Source organism: Macaca nemestrina, chromosome 14, assembly GCF_043159975.1.
Source record: "Macaca nemestrina isolate mMacNem1 chromosome 14, mMacNem.hap1, whole genome shotgun sequence".
Classification (NCBI taxonomy): Eukaryota; Metazoa; Chordata; class Mammalia; order Primates; family Cercopithecidae; genus Macaca; species Macaca nemestrina.
The window spans coordinates 64259669-64282170 of record NC_092138.1 but is presented as its reverse complement, the minus strand read 5'-3'; the positions used below and the strand labels follow the sequence as shown (position 1 = coordinate 64282170).

General features: G+C 42.3%; 1 long non-coding RNA gene across 4 annotated transcripts; it reads left to right on the top strand.

Annotated features, from left to right (window-relative positions):
* The first annotated feature begins 752 nt into the window (after positions 1 to 752).
* On the top strand, positions 753 to 21394 carry LOC105485710 (uncharacterized). 4 transcript variants are annotated; one of them, XR_989763.2, is made up of 5 exons: positions 753 to 9269; positions 11063 to 11251; positions 12038 to 12119; positions 13044 to 13216; positions 18060 to 21393. It is a non-coding gene; the product is annotated as an uncharacterized lncRNA (long non-coding RNA). The 4 variants fall into 4 exon arrangements; XR_011612689.1 differs by having other exon boundaries at positions 753 to 2142; positions 3965 to 11251; positions 18060 to 21389; XR_989762.3 differs by having other exon boundaries at positions 753 to 11251; positions 18060 to 21394.
* The last annotated feature ends 1108 nt before the right edge of the window (positions 21395 to 22502 follow it).

The following is a 22502-nucleotide window of genomic DNA, read 5'->3' as shown; positions in this document are numbered from 1 at the left end:
AGTATAGCAGTGAGGATGACCAAAGGTCACTCTCATGGCCATCTTGGTTTTAGTGGGTTTTGACCAGCTTCGGCTTCTTTACACAACCTGTTTTATCAGCAAGGTCTTTATGACCTGTATCTTGTGCTGACCTCCTATCTCATCCTGTGACTAATGCCTTAGTCATCTGGGAATGCAGCCCAGTAGGTCTCAGCCTCATTTTACCCAGCCGCTATTCAAGATGGAGTTGCTCTGATTCACACACCTCTGATAATTCTGCCCATTGCTTTTTTGAAACGTATTTTAATACTTTCTCTAATAAATATGCCTTTCTTTACCTACAACTGTCTTGGTAAATTTTTTGTTTTGTTTTGTTTTTTGAGACAGTCTCACTCTGTCACCCAGGTTGGAGTGCAGTGGCGTGATCCTGACTCACTGCAACCTCTGCCTCCTGGGTTCAAGTGATTCTCTTGCCTCAGCCTCCTGAGTAGCTAGAATTACAGGCATGTGCCACCACGCCCAACTAATTTTTGTATGTTTAGTAGAGACAGGGTTTCACCATGTTGGCCATGCTGGTCTCAAACTCCTCAAGTGATCCGCTGGCCTCAGCCTCCCAAAGTGCTGGGATTACAGGCATGAGCCACCACGCCCAGTCAATTTTTTTTTAAAGGAGCTCAATGTTTAAAAGTCAGCTTAATTAAAAGCTAGTATTCAAGGGGTGTGTGTGTGTGTGTGTGTGTGTGTGTGTGTGTGTGTGTGTGTGTATTTAAAAGGCCTTTGTGGTTTTTTCTCTCCTAGGACCTTGTTTTGTTTTTTTCTTTTTTTCTTTCTTTTTTTTTTTTTATTTGAGAAAAGGGTTTTTTTTTTCTTCTTCTTAGTCAACTGAATTCTGTTTTCTTCATTTACTTCTGCTGTCTCTCCTTTCTCTTGCCACCCTCTGCTGCATGAGGAACCTAAAATAGTTTCTAACAGCCTGGGATTCCTTAAAGAAAACAGAGAAGGTGTCAGACTCCCTTTTGGGAAGAAATCTCTGTTTTTCCTTATGGAACCCCAAGAGTGTAAACAGACAAGTTCATCTCAGATCTTTTTTTTTTTTTTTTTGAGGCAGAGTCTCACTCTGTCGCCCAGGCTGGAATGCAGTGGCGCGATCTCGGCTCACTGCAAGCTCCGCCTCCTGGGTTCACGCCATTCTCCTGCCTCAGCCTCCTGAGTAGCTGGGACTACAGGTGCCCGCCACCACTTTTTTTGTATTTTTAGTAGAGATGGAATTTCACTGTGTTAGCCAGGATGGCCTCGATCTCCTGACCTCGTGATCCGCCCACCTCAGCCTCCCAAAGTGCTGGGATTACAGGCGTGAGCCACCCCGCCTGGCCTCATCTCAGATCTTAAACTGCTTGCTTTTGTATTGTGTTACCTGATTTTTTTTTGACTAAAATAGTTATTACAACAGAGGTTACTCTTGGATGTTTAAATCAAGGAAGAGTGTAGTTTAGAGAAATGTCTTTGTTTAAAAAAAAAAAGTGCACAGTAAAAGCATCACATGGTCTAGCCTCATAATAATTGTCAGGCCTCTGAGCCCAAGCTAAGCCATCATACCCCCTGTGACCTGCACGTATACATCCAGATGGCCTGAAGCAATTGAAGATCCACAAAAGAAGTGAAAATAGCCTTAACCGATGACATTCTACCATTGTGATTTGCTTCTTCCCCACCCTAACTGATCAATGTACTTTGTAATCTCCCCCACCCTTAAGTAGGTTATTTGTAATCTCCCCCACCCTCAAGAAGGTTCTTTGTAATTTCCCCACCCTTGAGAATGTACTTTGTGAGATCCACCCACTGCCGGCAAAACATTGCTCCTAACTCCACTGCCTATCCCAAAACCTGTAAGTACTTATGATAATCCCACCACCCTTTGCTGACTCTCTTTTCGGACTCAGCCCGCCTGCACCCAGGTGAAATAGCCTTGTTGCTCACACAAAGCCTGTTTGGTGGTCTCTTCACATGGACACAAGAGACATTTAGTGCTGAAGACCCAGGTCAGAGGGACTCCTTCAGGAGACCAGTCCCCTGTCCTCACCCTCACTCCATGAAGAGATCCACCTACAACCTTGGGTCCTCAGACCAGCCAGCCTAAGGAACATCTCACCAATTTCAAATTGTGTAAGCGAACTTTTCACTCTCTTCTCCAGCCTCTCTCACTACCCTTCAATCTCCCTGTCTTTCCAATTCCAGTTCTTTTTCCTCTCTAGTAGAGACAAAGGAGACACATTTTATCCGTGGACCCAAAACTCCGGCGCTGGTCACGGACTCGGGAAGACAGACTTACCTTGGTGTTTAATCATTACAGGGACGCCTGCCTGATTATTCACCCACACTCCATTGTTGTCTGATCACTGTGGGGATGCCTGCCTTGGTCATTCACCCACATTCCCCTGGTGGTAAGTCAATTGCGGGGATGCCTGCTTTGGCTGCTCACCCACATTGCAGCCCAGGGCTGCTCCCCACCCCCCTTCTCCATGTCTCTACCTTTCTCTTTAAACTTACCTCCTTCACTGTGGACAACTTTCCGCCCTCCATTCCCCCTTCTTCTCCCTTAGCCTGTGTTCTCAAGAACTTAAAACCTTTTCAACTCACACCTGACCTAAAACTTAACGCCTTATTTTCTTCTGCAATACCGCTTGGCCCCAATACAAACTCGACAGTAGTTCCAAGTGGCCAGAGAATGGCACTTTTGATTTGTCTACCCTACAAGATCTAGATAATTTTTGTCGAAAAATGGGCAAATGGTCTGAGGTGCCTGACATCCAGGCATTCTTTTACACATTGGTCCCTCCCTAGTCTCTGCTCCCAATGCGACTCATCCCAAATCTTTCTTCTTTCTCTCCTGTCTGTTCCTTCAGTCTCCACCCCAAGCTCTGAGTCCTTTGAATCCTCCTTTTCTACAGACCCATCTGACCTCTCCCCTCCTCCCCAGGCTGCTCCTCGCCAGGCTGAGCCAGGTCCCAATTCTTCCTCAGCTTCTGCTCCCCCACCCTATAATCCTTTTATCACCTCCTCTCCTCACACCCGGTCCATTTTACAGTTTCGTTCTGCCACTAGCTCTCCCCCACCTGGCCAACAGTTTCCTCTTAGAGAGGTGGCTGGAGCTGAAGGCATAGTTTGGGTTCATGTGCCTTTTTCTCTATCAGACCTTTCCCAAATCAGCCAGCGTTTAGGCTCTTTCTCATCAGACCCCAGTAAATATATACAGGAATTCCGATATCTAACTCTGTCCTACAATTTAACCTGGAGTGACTTAAATGTCACCTAACTTCTACCATCTCCCCAGGTGAATGGGAAAGAGTTTTTTCTCTAGCCCAATCTCACGCTGATAACCACTGGCTTCATAGCCAGATCTCCAGGAAGGCATTAGAGCAGTTCCCTGAGAATATCCCCAATGGGACTATCAGGCAGATTCCCCAGGTATAGCTAGGTGAGATTACATGGTTTCCTGCCTAGTTGAAGGGCTTAAAAAGGCAGCTTACAGAGCTGTTAATTATGACAAACTTAAAGAAACTACCCAAAGTAAAGATGAAAACCCAGCCCAGTTCATGACCCACTTAGCAGCAACCCTTAGATGCTTTACTGCCTTAGACCCAGAGGGGCCGGAAGGCCATCTTATTCTCAATATGCATTTTATTACCCAATCTACTCCTGACATTAGAAAAAGCTCCAAAAAGTAGATTCTGGCCTTCAAACCTAATTAACCTTGCCTTCAACGTGTACAATATTAAAGAGCTGTAACTACTTACCTCATCTGTAAGAGAAACCCCAGCCATTTCTCCAGCACACAAATACTTGAAAACACCTATGCCACAGTGGTCAGGCATTCCTTCAGGACTTCCTCCCCCAGGATCTTGCTTCAGGTGCTGGAAATCTGGCCACTGGGCCAAGGAATGCCTGCAGCCCAGGATTTCTCCTAAGCTGTATCCCATCTGTGCAGGACCCCACTGGAAACTGGACTGTCCAACTGGCCCAAGGCTCTGACTGATGGCTTCCCAGATCTTCTTGGCTTACTGACTGAAGACTGATGCTGCCTGATGGCCTTGGAAGCCTCCTGGACCATCACAGACACTTTGGGTAACTCTTACAGTGGAGGGTAAGTCCGTCCCCGTCTTAATCAATGTGGAGGCTACCCACTCCACATTACCTTCTTTTCAAGGGCCTGTTTCCCTTGCCTCCATAACCATTGCTCGTATTGATGGCCAGGCTGCTAAACCTCTTAAAACTCCCCAACTCTGGTGCCAACTTGGACAACATTCTTTAATGCACTGCTTTTTAGTTATCCCCACCTGCCCAGCTCCCTTATTAGGCTGAGATATTTTAACTAAATTATTTGCTTCCCTGACTATTCCAGGGCTACAGCCACGCCTCATTGCTGCCTTTTCCCCCAGTTCAAAGCCTCTTTCACATCCTTTCCTCGTGTCTCCCCACCTTAATCCACAAGTATAGGACACCTCTACTCCCTCCTTAGTGACGGATGATGCACCCCTTACCATCCCATTAAAACCTAATCACTCTTACCCTGCTCAATGCCACTATCCCATCCCACAGCACACTTTAAAAGGATTAAAGCCTGTAACCACTCGCCTGTTACAGCATGGCCTTTTAAAGCCTATGAACTCTCCTTACAATTCTCCCATTTTACCTATTCAAAAACTGGACAAGTCTTACAGGTTAGTTCAGGATCTGCACCTTATCAACCAAATTGTCTTGCCTATCCACCCCATGGTGCCAAACCCATAGACTCTCCTATCCTCAATACCTTCCTCCACAGCCCATTCTGTTCTAGATAAACCTAGCTGACCCTATAAATCCTAAATCCTTTCCCCACTCCCCTTTCCATTCCTTAAAAAACAGCCCTAAAAGCTGCTCCCACACTAGCTCTCCCTAAGTCATCCCAACCTTTTTCATTACACACAACTGAAGTTCAGGGCTGTGCGGTTGAAATTCTTACACAAGGACCAGGACCGCACCCTGTGGCCTTTTTATCCAAACAACTTATCCTTACTGTTTTAGCCTAGCCCTCATGTCTGTGCGCAGTGGCTGCTGCTGCCTTAATACTTTTAGAGGCCCTCAAAATCACAAACTATGCTTAACTCACTCTCTACAGTTCTCATAACTTCCAAAATCTATTTTCTTCCTCACACCTGATGCATATACTTTCTGCCCCCCTCCACTACCTCTCAGCAAGCCAAACTCATTGCCTTAACTCGAGCCCTCACCCTTGCAAAGGGACTACATGTCAATATTTATACTGACTCTAAATATGCCTTCCATATCCTGCACCACCATGCTGTTATATGGGCAGAAAGAGGTTTCCTCACTACGCAAGCATCCTCCATCATTAATGCCTCCTTAATAAAAACTCTTCTCAAGGCCACTTTACTTCCAAAAGAAGCTAGAGTCTCCAAGAGCCATCAAAATGCATCAGATCCCATCGCTCAGGGCAATGCTTATGCTGATGAGGTAGCTAAAAAAGCAGCTAGCGTTCCAACTTCTGTCCCTCACGGCCAGTTTTTCTCCTTCTCATCGGTCACTCCCACTTCCTCCCCCACTGAAACTTCCACCTATCAATCTCTTCCAACACAAGGCAAATGGTTCTTAGACCAAGGAAAATTATCTCCTTCCAGCCTCATAGGCCCATTCTATTCTGTCGTCATTTCATAGCCTCTTCCATGAAGGTTACAAGCTGCTAGCCTGCCTCTTAGAACTTCTCATTTCTTTTCCATCGTGAAAATCTGTCCTCAAGGAAATCACTTCTCAGTGTTCCATCAGCTATTCTATTCCTCCTCAGGGATTGTTCAGGCCCCCTTCCTTCCCTACACATCAAGCTCGGGGAATTGCCCCTGCCAAGGACTGGCAAATTGACTACTTACATGCCCCAAGTCAGAAAACTAAAATACCTCTTGGTCTAGGTAGACACTTTCACTGGATGTGTAGAGGCCTTTCCCACAGGGTCTGAGAAGACCACCACAGTCATTTCTTCCCTTCTGTCAGACATAATTCCTTGGTTTGGACTTCCCACCTCTATATAGTCTGATAACGGACCGACTTTTACTGGTGAAATCACCCAAGCTGTTTCTCAGGCTCTTGGTATTCAGTGAAACCTTCATACCCCTTACCATCCTTAATCTTCAGGAAAGGTAGAATGGACTAACAGTCTTTTAAAAAAACATCCACCAATCTCAGCCTCCAACTTAAAAAGGAGGACTCTGTCAAGGATAGAGCTCCAATAACTCACCAACCAAGCCAGTAATTATGTTGAACCCCCTTGAGCGCTCTCTAATTGGATATCCTGGGTCCTCCCAATTCTTAGTCATTTAGTACCTGTTTTTCTCCTTCTCTTAATCCGGACCTTGTGTCTTCCATTTAGTTTCTCAATTCATACAAAACTGCATCCAGGCCCTCACCAGTCATTCTATATGAGAAATGCTCTTTTTAACAACCCCACAATATCACCCCTTAACACAAAATCTTCCTTTAGCTTAATCTATCCCACTCTAGGTTCCCATGGCACCCCTAATCCCGCTCAAAGCAGCCCTGAGAAACATCGACCATTATCTCTCCATACCACCCCACCAAAATTTTTGCTGCCCCAACACTTCAGCCCCATTTTATGTTATTTTTCTTATTAATATAAGAAGACAGGAATATCAGGCCTCTGAGCCCAAACTAAGCCATCATATCCCCTGTGACCTGCATGTATACATCCAGAGGGCCGGAAACAACTGAAGATCCACAAAAGAAGTGAAAATAGCCTTAACTGATGACATTCCACTATTGTGATTTGTTTCTGCCCCACCCTAACTGATCAATGTACTTTGTAATCTCCCCCACTCTTAAGAAGGTTCTTTGTAATTCTTCCCACCCTTGAGAATGTACTTTGTGAGATCCACCTCCTGCCGGCAAAACATTGCTCCTAACTCCATCACCTATCCCCAAACCTATAAGAACTAATGATAATCCCACCACTCTTTGCTGACTCTCTTTGCATACTCAGCCCACCTGCACCCAGGTGAAATAAACAACCTTGTTGCTCACACAAAGCCTGTTTGGTGGTCTCTTCACATGGACGCATGTGACAAAGACCATGTGTGATCCAGTTTTTCCGGTACACTAGGGTAAGAACCCCTGGGAATGCAGAAAGCCCTCTGTCCTTGTGATAAAGCTGAGGATCTAATTGGGCTGATTAACACAAGTTGGCCTGTGGACAGCTAAGCTGAAAGAGCACGCTGTAACACACGCCCACTGGGGCTTTGGGAGCTGTAAACACTCAACCCTAGACACTGTCATAGGGTTGGAGCCCATGCTCCCTACAGCCTGCCTGTCTGCATGCTCCCCCTGGGGGTTTGAGCATGGAGGCACTGAAGAAGCAAGCCACAACCACATTGCATACCCTGCAAGGGGGATAAAGGAAAAGTCCTCCCATTTCACTACCACTTGGCTAGCCCTGTGATTATTAAACTCTTTCTTTGCTGCCAAAAAAATAAAAATAAAAAAGAAAGAGGAAAAAAAAGAAAGGAATTTGGAAGTCTAAAATAGGAAAAAAGAGGTCTTATAAATCTGTAAGATCTACTTCTACCTGCATGTCTAATACATCTACATATTTATGTGTCATGTATATGATGTTTCATTACTAAAAATATATAAAAGAGCTTTAATTAATTGAGGAGCACTTAAATCAAATACTTTACTAGAAAAAAATCAAGACTTTAAACCAAGTGCTTTTTCAAGTTCATGTGACTTAAGTAAATTTTTTTTTTGAGATGGAGTCTCACTCTGTCCCCCAGGCTGGAGTACAGTGGCGCAATCTCAGCTTACTGCAAGCTCCACCTCCCAGGTTCACGCCATTCTCCTGCCTCAGCCTCCCGAGTAGCTGGGACCACAGGCGCTCACCACCATGCCCGGCTAATTTTTTTTGTATTTTTAGTAGAGACAGGGTTTCACTGTGTTAGCCAGGATGGTCTCGATCTCCTGACCTTGTGATCTGCCTGCCTTGACCTCCCAAAGTGCTGGGATTACAGGCGTGAGCCACCATGCCCAGCCTCGACTTAAGTAAATCTTTAATAAATAAGCTGTTTTTAAAAATACTGGTGAAGTAGAATTAGAAATGGCTTCAGAATTGTCAACATACATTATTGTTTAGATTTATTTGTCAAGTGGTTTTATATTTATCTCTGCTAGATGTCAACATTTGGCATGAAGATTGTAAAGCTATGAACGTAGCCCAAAAGAGAATTGTTTATGTAAAACTTGACATATAAGGCATTTAATATTGTTTAGTTAATGAAAACAGCTAAATTCTGAATTATTGGTAAACAAAACAAAACACCATTTATCTAATCTTAAGTTTCTTACCTAGGAAAATCTGAAATTCACAGATTATAAAAATGGTTAACCATATGAAAAAAAGGTCAACATCACGGATCATTAGAGAAATGCAAATCAAAACCACAATGAGGCCAGGAGCAGTGGCTTATGCCTGTAATCCCAGTACCTTGGGGGCCGATGTGGGCAGATCACTGGAGGTCAGGAATTTGAGACCAGCCTGGCCAACATGGTGAAACCTCATCTGTACCAAAAATACAAAAATTAGCTGGGCATGGTAGTGTGTGCCTGAAATCCCAGCTACTCAGGAGGCTGAGGCAGGAGAATTGCGTGAACCCAGTAGGTGGAGGTTGCTGTGGGTCAAAATTGCGTCACTGCACTCCAGCCTGGACAACAAAGTGAGACTCTGCCACAAAACAAACAAAACCCCTAGAAAACCCACAGTGAGATACTATCTCATGCCAGTCAGAATGGCGATTGCTAAAAAGTCCAGAAACAACAGATGCTGTCGAGGTTGCAGAGAAAAAGGAACGCTTTTATGCTGTTGGTGGGAGAGTAAATTGTGGAAGACAGTGTGGCAATTCCTCAAAGATCTAGAGGCAGAAATACCATTTGACCCAGAAATCCCATTACTGGGTATATACCCAAAGGAATATAAATCATTCTGTTATAAAGATATGTGCATGTGTATGTTCATTGCAGCACTACTCACAATACCAAAGACATGGAATCAACTCAAATGCCCATAAGTGATAGACTGGATAAAGAAAACATGGTACATACACACCATGGAATACCATGAAGCCGTAAGAAGAAGTGAGATCATGTCCTTTGTAGGGACACGGATGGAGCTGGAAGCTGGTATCCTCAGCAAACTAATGCAGGAACAGAAAACCAAACACTGCACATTCTCACTTGTAAGTGGGAGCTGAACAATGGAAACACATGGACACATGAGAGGAACAATATACACTTGGGCTTCTCAGTGGGAGGGAGAGCATCAGGAAGAACAGCTAATGGATGCTGGACTTAATACCAAGGCGATGGGTTGATCTGTGCAGCAAACCACCATGGCACACGTTTACTTACATAATAAACCTGCACATCCTGCACATGTACCCCGGAACTTAAAAGTTGAAGGAAAACAAAAACAAAAACAAAAACAAATGGTTAGCAAGAATATAAGTTTATTTTTGTTGCTTTTTGTTTGTTTGTTTCTTTGTTTGTGATAGAGTCTTGCTCTCTCACCCAGGCGGGAGTGCAGTGGCATGATCACAGCTCACTGCAAACTGCAACCACTGCCTCCCAGGTTCAAGTGATTCTTGTCCCTCAGCCTCCCAAGTAGCTGGGATTACAGGCATGCACCACTATGGCCTAGCTCATTTTTGTGTTTTTAGTAGAGGTGGTGTTTTGCCATGTTGGCCAGGCTCGAACTCCTGGCCTCAAGCGATCCTCTCACCTCAGTCTCCCAAAGTACTGGGATTACAGGCATGAGCCACTGGGCTGGTCATCAAGGAAATAACTTTAAATGATAGCTATCACAGTTTTCATAAGTAATCTGGTTAAACTATTTTAAAAAATTAATTAGGTAAATGTAATGGAATAAATGCTTATAAATAATCTTACCATATAATTTAAAATCTAAAGTTATATTAAGTTAAATAATAAATATTCATTAAATGTCTGGGTCATTTCCTTTTTAAAAATTATAGGAAAACATTTTTCTAAAAAAAGAAATGTGTTCTTATTTAAAGGAAAATAGTTTTTGTCTAATTCCAAGGTTATTTAAAAGTTATTTATAAAGCAAAATAAAGGTAATCAGTAAATATGAGCAACATAAAGAAAGTTACAAATATAAAGAGTTGTTTTTGGCAAGAAAGGTTAAAAGGAAAGTAATTTTATGTAAGAAAGAATCTTGTGTGATAAAATTTTGTCCTGAAATAAAATGACTGGTTATTTAACAAAGAGGATATCTAAGACAAAACAGGAATTCCAAGCATGTTTTAAATTATTTGTATCAAGTTGTCTATAATTAAAGAGAAACTTTTTATATAGTTTTTCTAGAGACTGGGTTTTGATTTAAAAAAAGAAACACTAAAGAATTGGTTAGAATAGCAAAATTTTCTTGAGGTATTGATTTACTCTTAGTAAAATTACAAGAGATTTTAATATTTTTAACCCAAAGTTCAACTTTTATTGCATTTTGCTGTTTTCAGCTTTCTCTCCCCCTTTAAAAGGCCTGAAATAATAACTCTCCTTCAACTCATTTTCAGCTCCTGTAAGTTTTTTTCCCCTCAGGTTGTAATTATTTGTTGTGGCCTGATGCTAAAAATGTTTTACCTTAAAGATCTAAAGGAAATGTTTTCTTCTAACATAGTACCCTGTGCTCTTGTCTTTAAATTGTTCTATGAATCTGAAAAATTTTACTTGTGACCCAGGAAACATTCTTCCTATATCTAATTCAAGTACTATTTTCATTAGTTTTGACTTGCAGATTATCTAAATGGATTCCTCATAGTGAACAGAAATTGCACTGCAGAAGCTCTTTGCGCTGGCCTAACGAACAGATTTTATGTTTTATTGAAATAGTTCCTATATCATTAAGTTTTGGTTTGCTTAGAAAAAACTGAAATTAAAAAACATTCTAAATTAAGGTTATTGCATCTGTGTAACTTTCTGTATGTGCTTTTCATGTTTTTGTGCCATTCAGTTATGAGGTTTGACTCTTGGGTCTAAAAAGGACACCAAGTCCTGCTCGATCTTAAATACTGACAGCAGTTAAAGCCTCATCTTCAGACCTGGTAGAAGATGCCAATAAAAATAAACTACTTTCATGAGACACAGGGCCAGAAATTAAAAATATTCGACCTCCCAAGACTCAGGGACTATTGTGGAAGAGGTGGGTGCATGAGATTGTAAGGGCTAATGTTGAGAGACTAAATTAGTTCAGTTTTTCTATAAACCTAACCATTAATGTCAAAGGCACACTGATGCAAAACCAGCATATGGCTGGTCTTTGAGCATTTTCTTAGAGCATTAGCACACTCCTTAATAAAAGGTTATACAGGTTATAGAAAGGTTTATGGAAATTATATCTTATGGTCAACATGACTAAAATTTAATAGATTTTGTTTATAATTGTTTTTGAGATAGAGTCTTGCTCTGTTGCCCAGGTTGGAGTGCAGTGGCATGATCTCAACTCACTGCAACATCCACCTCCTGGGTTCAAGCAATTCTCCTGCCTCAGCCTCCCAAGTAGCTGGGACTACAGGCACATGCCACCATGCCTGGGTAATTTTTGTATTTTTAGTAGGGACAGTGTTTCACCATGTTAGCCAGGCTGGTCTTGAACTCCTGACCTCAAGTGACCCACCCTCCTTGGCATCCCAAAGTGCTGGGATTACAGGCATGAGCCACCATGCCTGGCCTGTTTATAAAATTTTGAGAGATTAATTGTTCTTATGCTATCTTTATTAGGACATATTGTTTGGGAAAGTAAGTCTCTTTTCTCAAAGAATAAAAGTTTTTTCCTTTTTGAAATATTTGAGTTATCATTTTGGCTAAATTAATGAATTATTTTACAATATTTTACAATTATCCTATTTTGTGATATCAAGTGTTATATTTGACAAACTTTCCAAAATCAAATTCTAACTTTGCTTCTCATTAATTTTTTTGATATTAGGTCCCCTGAAGTGCAAAAAAAGACATGTTTGGCTTATTTGATATAATAAAATCATACAAGAAGTTTTGTCAAATATGAAATGGTATTTACCATTCTTCAGATTTCTGTGATTCGGATGAGTCTTAGTATGTGTTGTCAGTAGTAATTATGCTTATCATGTAAAATTGTTGCATGCCACAGAAGTAACCAAATTTCCTTGTCAATTGTGTCTAACTATGACTGTTCTAAGAGTTTTGTCATCCACAGTTGTTTTGCTTTTATCCTTTATTTTTTCTGAGAAAGGGTCTCACTCTGTCACCCAGGGTGGAGTGCAGTGGTGCAATCTTGACTCAATGCAACCTCCACCTCCTAAATTCAAGCAATTCTCCCACCTCAGCCTCTCAAGTATCTGGGATTACAGGTGCATGCCACCATGTCCAGCTAATTTTTGTATTTTTAGTAAAGATGGGGTTTTGCATGTTGGCCAGGCTAATCTCAAACTCCTGACCTCAAGTGATCCACCCCCCTCAGCTTCCCAAAGTGCTGGGATTACAGACATGAGCCACTGTGCCCAGCCTACTTTTATCCTTTTCAAAAGGTGATTTTATAAATAGCTATATGACTCTGACAGGTGCTTTTGAATGCAGGTTTCTGATAACTTTGGAGATTGTGACACTAGAATAGAGGAGAAACGTCTAAGACTCCCATAGACAGCTAATGTGTTCATAAACATTGAGTAGAATTGGAGTTAATTACACAGACTAAACTAATGGAAAACTGAAATAATCTTTTTATGACTTTGTTTGAAACATTGGTAATTCTTTTGTTTCTGAGTCCAGAAAACCCTTTTTCTTTGAGCGATTTACAGCTTTTAACAACTGAGTAAACGAAATTCCCATGAGCAAAATCTGAAGCATATTCCTCTACCTGATTTCTCCAGAATTTGAAAACTATTTGCAAGTATACTTAATTTATGGCAGTCTAGTTATTTGCATAAGTTCAATAATAATGTTTTCTTTTGTAACAGGATACAATTGGACACTGGTTATTTTACCAAGGCTTTGATTGGAATGGCATACTTTCAGATATAAATCAACTGCTTTAAGGAATCAAAGTTGACTTATAGAGCCATAAAAGCCCCTTGGGAAAGCTGGCCTCATGCCTTGTCCACACAGTTCCTGTACAGTTTCCTGACCTGTGGTAAGTAAAGCATGTCACTTTCTGGGCCAGGTGTGGTGCCTCATGCCTGTAATCCGAGCACTTTGGGAGGCCAAGGTGGGTGGATCACCTAAGGTCAGAAGTTTGAGACCAGTTGGCCAACAGGCCAACATAGCAAAACCCCATCTCTACTAAAAATAAAAAAATTAGCTGGGCATGGTGGCATGTGCCTGTAATTCCAGCTATTTGGGAGGTGAGGCACGAGAATCACTTGAACCTGGGAGGCAGAGGTCGCAGTGAGCCAATATTGCACCATTTCACTCCAGCCTGGGTGACAGAGTGAGACTTTGTCTCAAAAAAAAAAAAAAAAAAAGTCATTTTCTGATAGGCCCAGGAGCCTCAAATTATCTTGGGAATTCACCCAATTAATACAGGTATCTGCAGGCACAGGCTAGGCTCGAGGCATTGAAGTCTAATCTGAAATTTCTTATGGAATAAAGGTCCAGCAAAGCCAGTTTGAAAAAAAAAGAGCCTATATGGCAAATTTTTTCTTTTTTGAGACAGAATCTTGCTCTGTTGCCCAGACTGGAGTACAGTGGCACGATCTGGGCTCACTGCAACCTCTGCCTCTGAGATTCAAGTGATTCTGGTGCCTCAGCCTCCTGAATAGTTGGATTACAGGCATGTGCCACCATGCCTGGCTAGTTTTTGTATTTTTAGTAGAGATGGGGTTTCTCTCTGTTGCCCAGTCTGGTCTTGAACTTGTGGCCTCAAGTGAGCCAGATGTTTCAGCCTCCCAAAGTGCTGGGATTACAGGTGTGAGCCACCGCACCTGGCCAGCACATAATTATTCTTGCTTACTTCATGCAAATACTCAGGCCAAGTATATAAGACTAATACTTATTTTATGCATAAATTTGTCCTGTGATTTGTGTTTAGTGAAAATGGGGACTGGAGAGAGAAAAAATTATTTTTCAAAGTGAACTATAGTGCACCTGTCATTAGATTCTAGTCTTGCCTAAAATTTTTCAATTTTTATTATTTTATAGTTTGGACTGAATTTTAAATTTTTTGGGGGGGTACAGGTATTCAAAATAATATTTTCAATTTTTTTCCTCTTTCCTTCCTTTTTTTTTTCCATTTTCCTGATTTGAAATCACTAAAAATTATGCTGTGCTTTCTTAAAACCCTGTGAACTGAAGCTACACAACTTAAGCTTCAGAAGAAAATAACAGCAACCTATATGCCTGCCTACTGATGTATGGACTTCAGAGAAAAATGGCTCTATCTTTTCATTTGTTTGTTGTTTTCTTTCTCTTTCTTTCCCTATTTTCTCTTCGTAGAACATGATATTTTACAACCTGCTAAAAATGAGCTTTTCTAATAATGCGAAACCTACCTGTCTAGAATAAATCATCCTAGCTATGAGAGATCAGAAAGACCTGAGACTGGAGACTCATTTTCTTCTAAAATGCTCTTTCTGAAATATTTTTAAAAGAAATGGAAGAAATGTGAAAGGAAAATAAATCTCGGATTCCAAAATCACTAAGCCAAGGGAAAAGTCAAGCTGGGAACTATGTCAGGCAAACCTGCCTCCAATTTTATTCCTAAATAAGATAGCTACAAAGATTAAAAAAAAAAAAAAAAAAAAAAAAAAAAAAAAAAACCTCCCTCACAATTTGCCCACAAGGAAATTTCTTGTGGGCCTCAAGATCTTTACCCTAAAACAGTTCTGTTGAATTTCACCCTGGCAATGTAAACGGATAGCTTATTTTCACAGATGTGGGACAGGAAGTCATCCCTCTGCTCACCTGAGACAATTGCATATCCGATTGCTTCCTGTGCCCTACTGTGTATGTAAAAATGCAGATTCCCTGAGACAGACTAAATTTTTTTTTTCTTTTTTTTTTTTTTGTGTCAGAGTCTCGCCCTGTCACCCAGGCTGGAGTGTAGTGGTGCAATCTCAGCTCACTGCAACCTCTGCCTCCCAGGTTTAAGTGATTCTCCTGCCTCAGCCTCCCATGTAGTTGAGACTACAGGCACGTGCCATCATGCCCGGCTAATTTCTGTATTTTTAGCAGAGACGGGGTTTCTTTATGTTGGCCAAGGCTGGTCTCAAACTCCCGAGAGTGAGAGGTCCTGAGAGACCTCGAGTGATTCACCCGCCTCAGCCTCCCAATGTGTTGGAACTATAGGTGTGAGCTATCATGCCTGGCTCAGATTAAATTGTGTATTCAGTGAAATGCTGATCAAGGACTGAAAAGAATGCAACCTTCTGTCTTTTATCTACCCATAAGCTGGAAGCCCACTCCCACCCCCATCCCACCTTTGAGGTGTCCCACCTTTCCTGACTGAACCAATGTATATCTTACACATATTAATTTATGTCTCATGTCTCCCTAAAATGTATAAAACCAAGCTGTACCCCAATCACCTTGGGCACATGTCATCAGGACCTCTTGAGGCTGTGTCATGGGTGTGTCCTTAACCTTGGCAAATTAAACTTTCTAAATTGTTTGAGACCTGTCTCAGATATTTGGGGTTCATAGGTCGTTCTTTTCCTGCTGGAACTGATTGTAAGCTGGTAAAAGCAGCCACTCCACTTCTTGAAGGCTTTGCTGCTTAGAAGTTTCTTCCACCAGATGCCCTAGGTCATTACTCTTAAGTTTGACCTTCTACAGAGTCCTAGAGCATGGAGGCAATGCAGCCAGTTCTTTGTTTCTGCTAACAAGGTTTGGTCCAGTTCCCAATAAGTTCTTAATTTGTATTGAGACATTGTCAGCGTGGCCTTTACTGTCTATATTTCTATGAACATTCTGATCACAACCACTTAATCAATCTCTAAGAAGTTCCAAACTTTTCCTCAGGAAAAGTTTGCCCTGGCTGGTTTTGAATTCCTGGCTTCAAGTAGTCCTCCCACCTTGGCCTCTCAAATGCTGGTATGACAGGCATGAGCCACCATTCTCAGTTGATGCCTTCTATTACTTGTTCTTGTTGAATAGCTCTGGTTAGAACTTCCATTACAATACTAACTAACAAGGCATCCTTTTCTTGTTCCTGATCTTAGGGGGAAAACTTTCACTATTTCATCATTGATATCCTGCTAGCTGTGGGTTTCTCATAAATACTTTATATCATGTTGGGAAATGGTCTCTTTATTCTTAGTTTTCTTAATTTTTATCATTAAAACATTGGATTTTGTTAAATACTTTTTCTGCGTCGACTGAAATGATCATTTGGTTTTTCCCCTTCATTCTATTAATATGATGTATTACATGGATTTATTTTCTTATGTTTAATCACCCCTGCATTCTTGGAACAAATTCCACTTGGTTATGGTAAATGATCCTTTTAATTTGCTGTTGAGTTCAACCTGCCAATATTTTGTTGAGGATTTTATCATCTATATTTATAAAGGATATTGGTCTGTAATTTTCTTTTCTAATGATGTCTTTATTTGCCTTTGGCATCAGGGTAATGCTAACCTCATAGAATTAGTTAGAAAGTTTTTCTCTGCTTCATTTTTTTGTAAGAGTTTAAGAAGGATTGGTGTTAATTCTTTAAATGTTTAGTACTTGATATCTGCATCATAATCCTAAGGGTGTCTCCAGCTATATTCGTCTCATTTTTCAATTTGCTTTTCTGTCCTATCAATTTCCTCGTGGAAGGCACATATGTTCCATGAAGAAGGCTGTTGGATGTTGTGTAGAACTCCTCTCCATATTTGTCTCTTAGTTTTTGATATCTTTCTATGTCAGGTTTGATCTGCTTGGTCAACCAGTGATACTAGTGTAACTCGGAAGTGGCATAATGTAAAAATCCCAGATTGGAGTTTTTCCTCTTGTTTTTCCTCTCCCATCTTTCTGTATCTTTTCTCATATTCTTTGTCTGAACATTCTTTTTTTTTTCTCCTTCCTGCAATTCCCATTTGAAATGAGCCTTATTAGCTTCCCAGTTTGCAGGTAGTTTTAAGTCTTTTGTCGTCCTCCACAACTTCTTGGTGATTTAATTTTCAAGCTTCAATCTACTTCAGGTGCAGCTCCCAGAATTTGTGCAGTCTTGGTTCATGCTTCTAAGTGGCCAGCTCCTTAGCTGCTGTGAGAGCCTACCTCTCCATGCTGTCCACTGACACCTTCTCAGCCATAGTCTCAGCTGTCCTATGGCAGTGCTTTTCTCCATATTCTTCCTCCAACTCCCCATTTTGATACACAGTTTTGCTAGGCAGACTTTTTTCTCTTGTACTCTGAGTATGCCCATCCCCTGCCTTCTCCATGGCTCCTGATGACAAATCAGCTGTTAATCTTATTGAGGACCCCTTGTATGTGACAAGTCATTTTTCTCTTCCCTCTTTCAAGATGCTCTTTTTGTCTTTGTCTTTGACAGTTTGATTATGATGTGTTTAGGTATGGATCTCTTGCTGTTTATCCTGCTTGGAGCTCATCGAGCTTTTTGGGTATGTAGATTAATATAATTTGGGAAGTTTTCAAACATTATTTCTTTAAATATTTATGCCTTCTCTTTCTCTTCTCTTTCTCAGGCTTTTGTTATTTATTTTTATGTTCTTATACTTGAGGGTGTTCCACAGGTTTTATAGGTTTTGTTCATTTTTCATCATTCTTTTTTCTTTCTGTTTCTCAAATTGGATAATCTCAGTTGACCTACCTTCAAGTTTACTGATTTTTGTTCTGCTTTCTCAACTCTGCTCTTGAGCTCCTATCAAAATTTTCATTTCAGTTATAATACATTTCAACCCTAGGGTTTCTATTTGGTTATTTAAAAAAGTAATTTCTACGTCCTTATTGATAAGTTCTATTGAGTGAGCCATTATTTCCACACTTCTGTTAAGTTTTTTAGTCTTTTTTTTTTTTTTTCTTTTTTGCAACAGGTTCTCACTTTGTCATCCAGGCTGGAGCACAGTGGTGTGAATATGGCTCATGGCTCATTGCAGTCTCGACCTTCTGGGCTCACGCCATCTTCCCATCTTAGACTCCTGTGTAGCTGGGACCACAGGCAGGTACCACCATTCCCTGCTAATTATTTCATTCTATTTGTAGAGATGGGGTCTTGCCATGTCACCCAGGCCAGTCTCGAAATCCTGGCCTCAAGCAATTCACCTGCCTCAGCCTCCCAAAGCACCAGGATTACAGAGTGAGCCACTGCTTGGCCTAGACAAAGTTTTTCTTCATTGTTTTAAAAACAAATTTTAAATAGTAGATTTAGCTAGGCACAGTGGCTCACACCTGTAATCCTAGCACTTTGGGAGCCTGAGGCGGGGGGATTGCTTGAAGCCAGGAGTTTGAGACCAACCTGGGCAACATAGTGAGACCCTGCCTCTATAAATATTTTTTTCAAAGCTGACTTATAGTCTTTTTAGTAAATCTAATGTTTGGGATTCCCCAGGGTCACTTTTTGTTGATTGCTTTTTTCCCCTCATGTGTGTATATAGGCCATTCTCTTTTTTTCTTTGCATGTCTTATAGTTGTTATTGAAAACTGGACATTTAGAATAGTATAATGTGGTATTTCTGGAAATTAGATTCCCCCTTCCCTCCAAGCTTTGTTGTTGCTATTTGTCATTGTTGTTGTTTGCTCGTGTAGTGACTTTAATAATTCTGTAAATTCTGTATTTTTGTTGTTGTATGTGGCCCCTGAAGTGTCTGCTTGACTAGCTTAGCCAAAGACTGGACAGATGTTTCATTAAATGATTTCACCCAATGAGTCTACCAGTCTTTGCTAGAGGGGTATATATGTATATTTTTCTGGAACTATTTAGAGCCACTTGCTGGCATACAGGATAACATAGGTTCCCAACCACTGTGGAGCACCAAAGACAAACCAGAGCAGCTGCACATCCTCAGCAGCTCCCAAATTCAAAAATCTTGGGAGATGGAGCCATCTCTTCTGGAGTCTCACCAGTGAGGCCCTGGTGGCTACTGTCCTGGTTTCTGGTGATTATTTTCCACTGGAGTCTCTCTTTGTTTTAGTAGTAGAATCTCTAATGCCCACCTCCACTTTCTGGTTTAAATACAGGCTAAAGGTTCTCCACTGCTCCCCCAGCTCCAAACTCTCTTTCATCCCAGCACCTACCTTGGGCCCACCTTCAATCCTCATTCCTGCTCCTATTACTTTCTTCTTCACCCCAGATTAAGGCTTCTGGGGTATCCTTTCCTAGGACCCAGAATGAGGTATAGTCTCTCACCCCAACTGAAGCTCAACATTTGTTGAAAATTTCTAGCTTTTACTCTCTCTAATTCAGAGATCTTAGGAAGCATTTTGTCTTCCAACTCCCACCCTTGTTTGGTACAGCCTGGCCTCCCAGGACTATGGGCCATTTTCTATTCTTCCTAGAGAATTTCCTATAAGCAATAGTATTTGGAACCAACTAGAGCACAGCTTTTTGGAAGAGCCTCATGTAGCACTAGTGGGTCCTGGCCTAGAGGATGCAAGAGCTTTTGGTGCTGATGCAGCCTCAGGGCAAATAACAGACACATCTCAGCTAAGGAACAATCATAGATTCTTACAGTCCTCGAGGTATTTATGGGTCAAGGCAGCAAGAGTCTAAGGAAGAATTGATTGGGCACCTAAGAAGCTTCCATATGAGGGGCCCCCGTCAAGTTTCAGAATGACCTAGGGAAGGGTCTGAGGCATAGCCTGAGAAAGAGTCCCAAAGGTAACCTATCAAGGCGTTCAGAAAGCTACCCAGTAGGGGTTTTGGGGGCTGATTCATCAGAGGAGACCAAAAAAAATGACTTGTTGAATCACTCAAGGAGTGGGTCAGGAAACGACTTATAAATGCATTCAAGAGAGAACCTAGACTGGAAGCAACTGGAAAACACCCTGAAAGTTCACTTGGGCAGGTGGCCTATATATGTGTATTGTTCATGGCTTGCTGACAGTGATATATCACTCCCTTCTGGGAAGTCCTATAGCTGCTTGAAAACTGGAAATTTGGCACTCTTAGTGCAGGAACACTGCCTAAATACCTCTTGGAAGCTTTCCTTTCTTGATGCAGGTGCTACGCAGGCACTAGAAGCCTAAGTGGTATGGTTTTGAGCATGGCAGAGATAGAGTTTACCTCTTTAAAGTCTCTGAATCCATAAAACTTAAGGTGATAGAGACCAAATCATGGCTCCTTTCCCAAGTCCACCTTTATCCCTCAGCCACCCATGTTTCAGGGATGGCTAAATTGAGGTTGCGTAGCTCCTTGAAAGAAACAGACAGGTCAGGAGATAAGCTAATCACAAGGAATTCAGCCCCCACCCTGGAGAGTCCTTGCCTCCTCAACTGTAAGCAAGGAAGTCCAGAGGACCCTAGTTCAAGGACAGCAAACAAACTTTTTAGCTCCTTTTGCCCTCTCCATGGACAAGTCATGTCAGAGTGGGACTTTGAGGGCCAAGAGAGGCAATCCAGAGTCACTTCGAGTCAGACAAAGGCAGGACATACCCAACGGATGAGAGTGGAGTTGTATCCCAACAGACTCTGGCCATGGAGGAGCAGTGCCTGGAGGCAGAAGGGGCTCACCACAGAGCATAGCATCTTTTTGGAGTTTTTTCTTTAGGAAAAGGATATCGGAGATTAGGAATTTCTTTAAGAGCCAAAGAGGCCAGGGAGGTAGGAATTCCAAAGAGACTTCAGTTCCTAAGCCACAACGGGAAGATGTCCAGGAGATAAATGCCCATCTGAGTAGTCAAGGGGCTCCAGTGACTAAGGAGTACTCCCCAGCCAGGAATGTTGGTTGCCCAAGATCCAGGATGGCCAAGCCTTAAAGAGGATATTACTGTCATACAAGATGAGCAAATGATTGTCATAGTACTATCATTACAAAATCACACACACACACACACACACACACCTACTATAAAAACATTCAGGGGCTTATCAATGTGAGAAAAAAGACCCCAACTCCTCAGGACCAGATTGAACTAGTCTCTCCCACAGCTCTTTTACTGTCTTGACTTTTCTACAGCTCTGTGCACACTTCAGTGTCTCTAGGGGTGGTTACACAGGCATTACAATAGCAGAAATTCCTCATGCGGCCTCTAAGAAGGGTAAGGTTCAAACTGCAGGTAAGGTTACAGTCAGCCTTAGGACTTTCCCATTGAAGCGTTCCTTGCCGCAGATAGCCTTGCTTCTAGGCTCTCAAAATCCTATCCCTGGCCGGGCGCGGTGCCTCACATCTGTAATCCCAGCACTTTGGGAGGCCAAGGCGGGCGGATCACCTGAGGTCAGGAGTTCAAGACCAGGCTGGCCAACATAGTGAAAACCCGTGCCTACTAAAAAATACAAAAATTAGCCGGGTGTGGTGGTGGGCGCCTATAATCCCAGCTACTTAGGAGGCTGAGGCCAGAGAATCGCTTGAACCTGGGAGGCGGACGTTGCAGTGAGCCAAGATCGTGCCATTGCACTCCAGCCTGGGTGACAAGAGTGAACTCTGTCTTAAAAAAAAAAAAAAAAAAATCTTATCCCCAGAGTGTGCTCAGCAGGACATGATAATTTCCCAGGTCTTTTATGTCCACACAGAGGCCAAAGGGAGCAGTCTGGCCCAGCAGACCAGAATTCCAAATCTTCAGGCCCTAGGAAAAATCCCAGACAAGAATTTAGCCACAAGTCAGGAGAGAGGCTACCCTAGGAGCCCCAAAGGAGGAGAGCATTGAGTAGGGGATGTAGGGTGGGGGTGTCTCCCTGCTCAGGCCAGGGGATTAGCAGATACCCTTGTGAGCAAGACCCTCTGGTTTCTGCACATTTCCTCCTTTCAAAGGAGGTACAAAAGTACCTCAGGTGAAAGGATGAGGAGCTTTTGTTCAGTGTCTTTACTGTGGGAAAAAAGCCAGTTAGTGTCAGCTTCAGCCAGACCCAGCTGAAGGCAGTGCTGTCTGGATAGTACTGGGGACACTGGCACTCAGGAGGGCATGACTGTCATGGCCTGATCCTGGAGAAGATGTGGGATTCATGCTCAGAGGAAAGTGAGCCCCAGGAGGACGTCCAGGGTTAGGCAGAGCCTGCAGATGGGCATTTCTGCAACTACAGGGCTCCTTTCTACCCAGATCGCAGGAAAGGGACAAGTGCCCCCTCATGCAGCCACCACTCAGGTCCTGAGGGCCAGTTGTCTCAGTAGACATGGGCAGGTCAGAGGGCAGGACAGACATCCCCAGATAACTGTGAGATTCAAGGATTTGCAGCTGTGTTCAATGCTTCCCAGGGAGTCTGTGTCCATAGCCAGGCCTCACCAGCATGGGCCAAGGAGGCCAGGTACCTCTGGCTACCCTCTCCAATGGCCAGGCTCTGTCTTCGGGGATGTGTCTCTTCTAGTTAGCCAGAAAGTCCTTCAG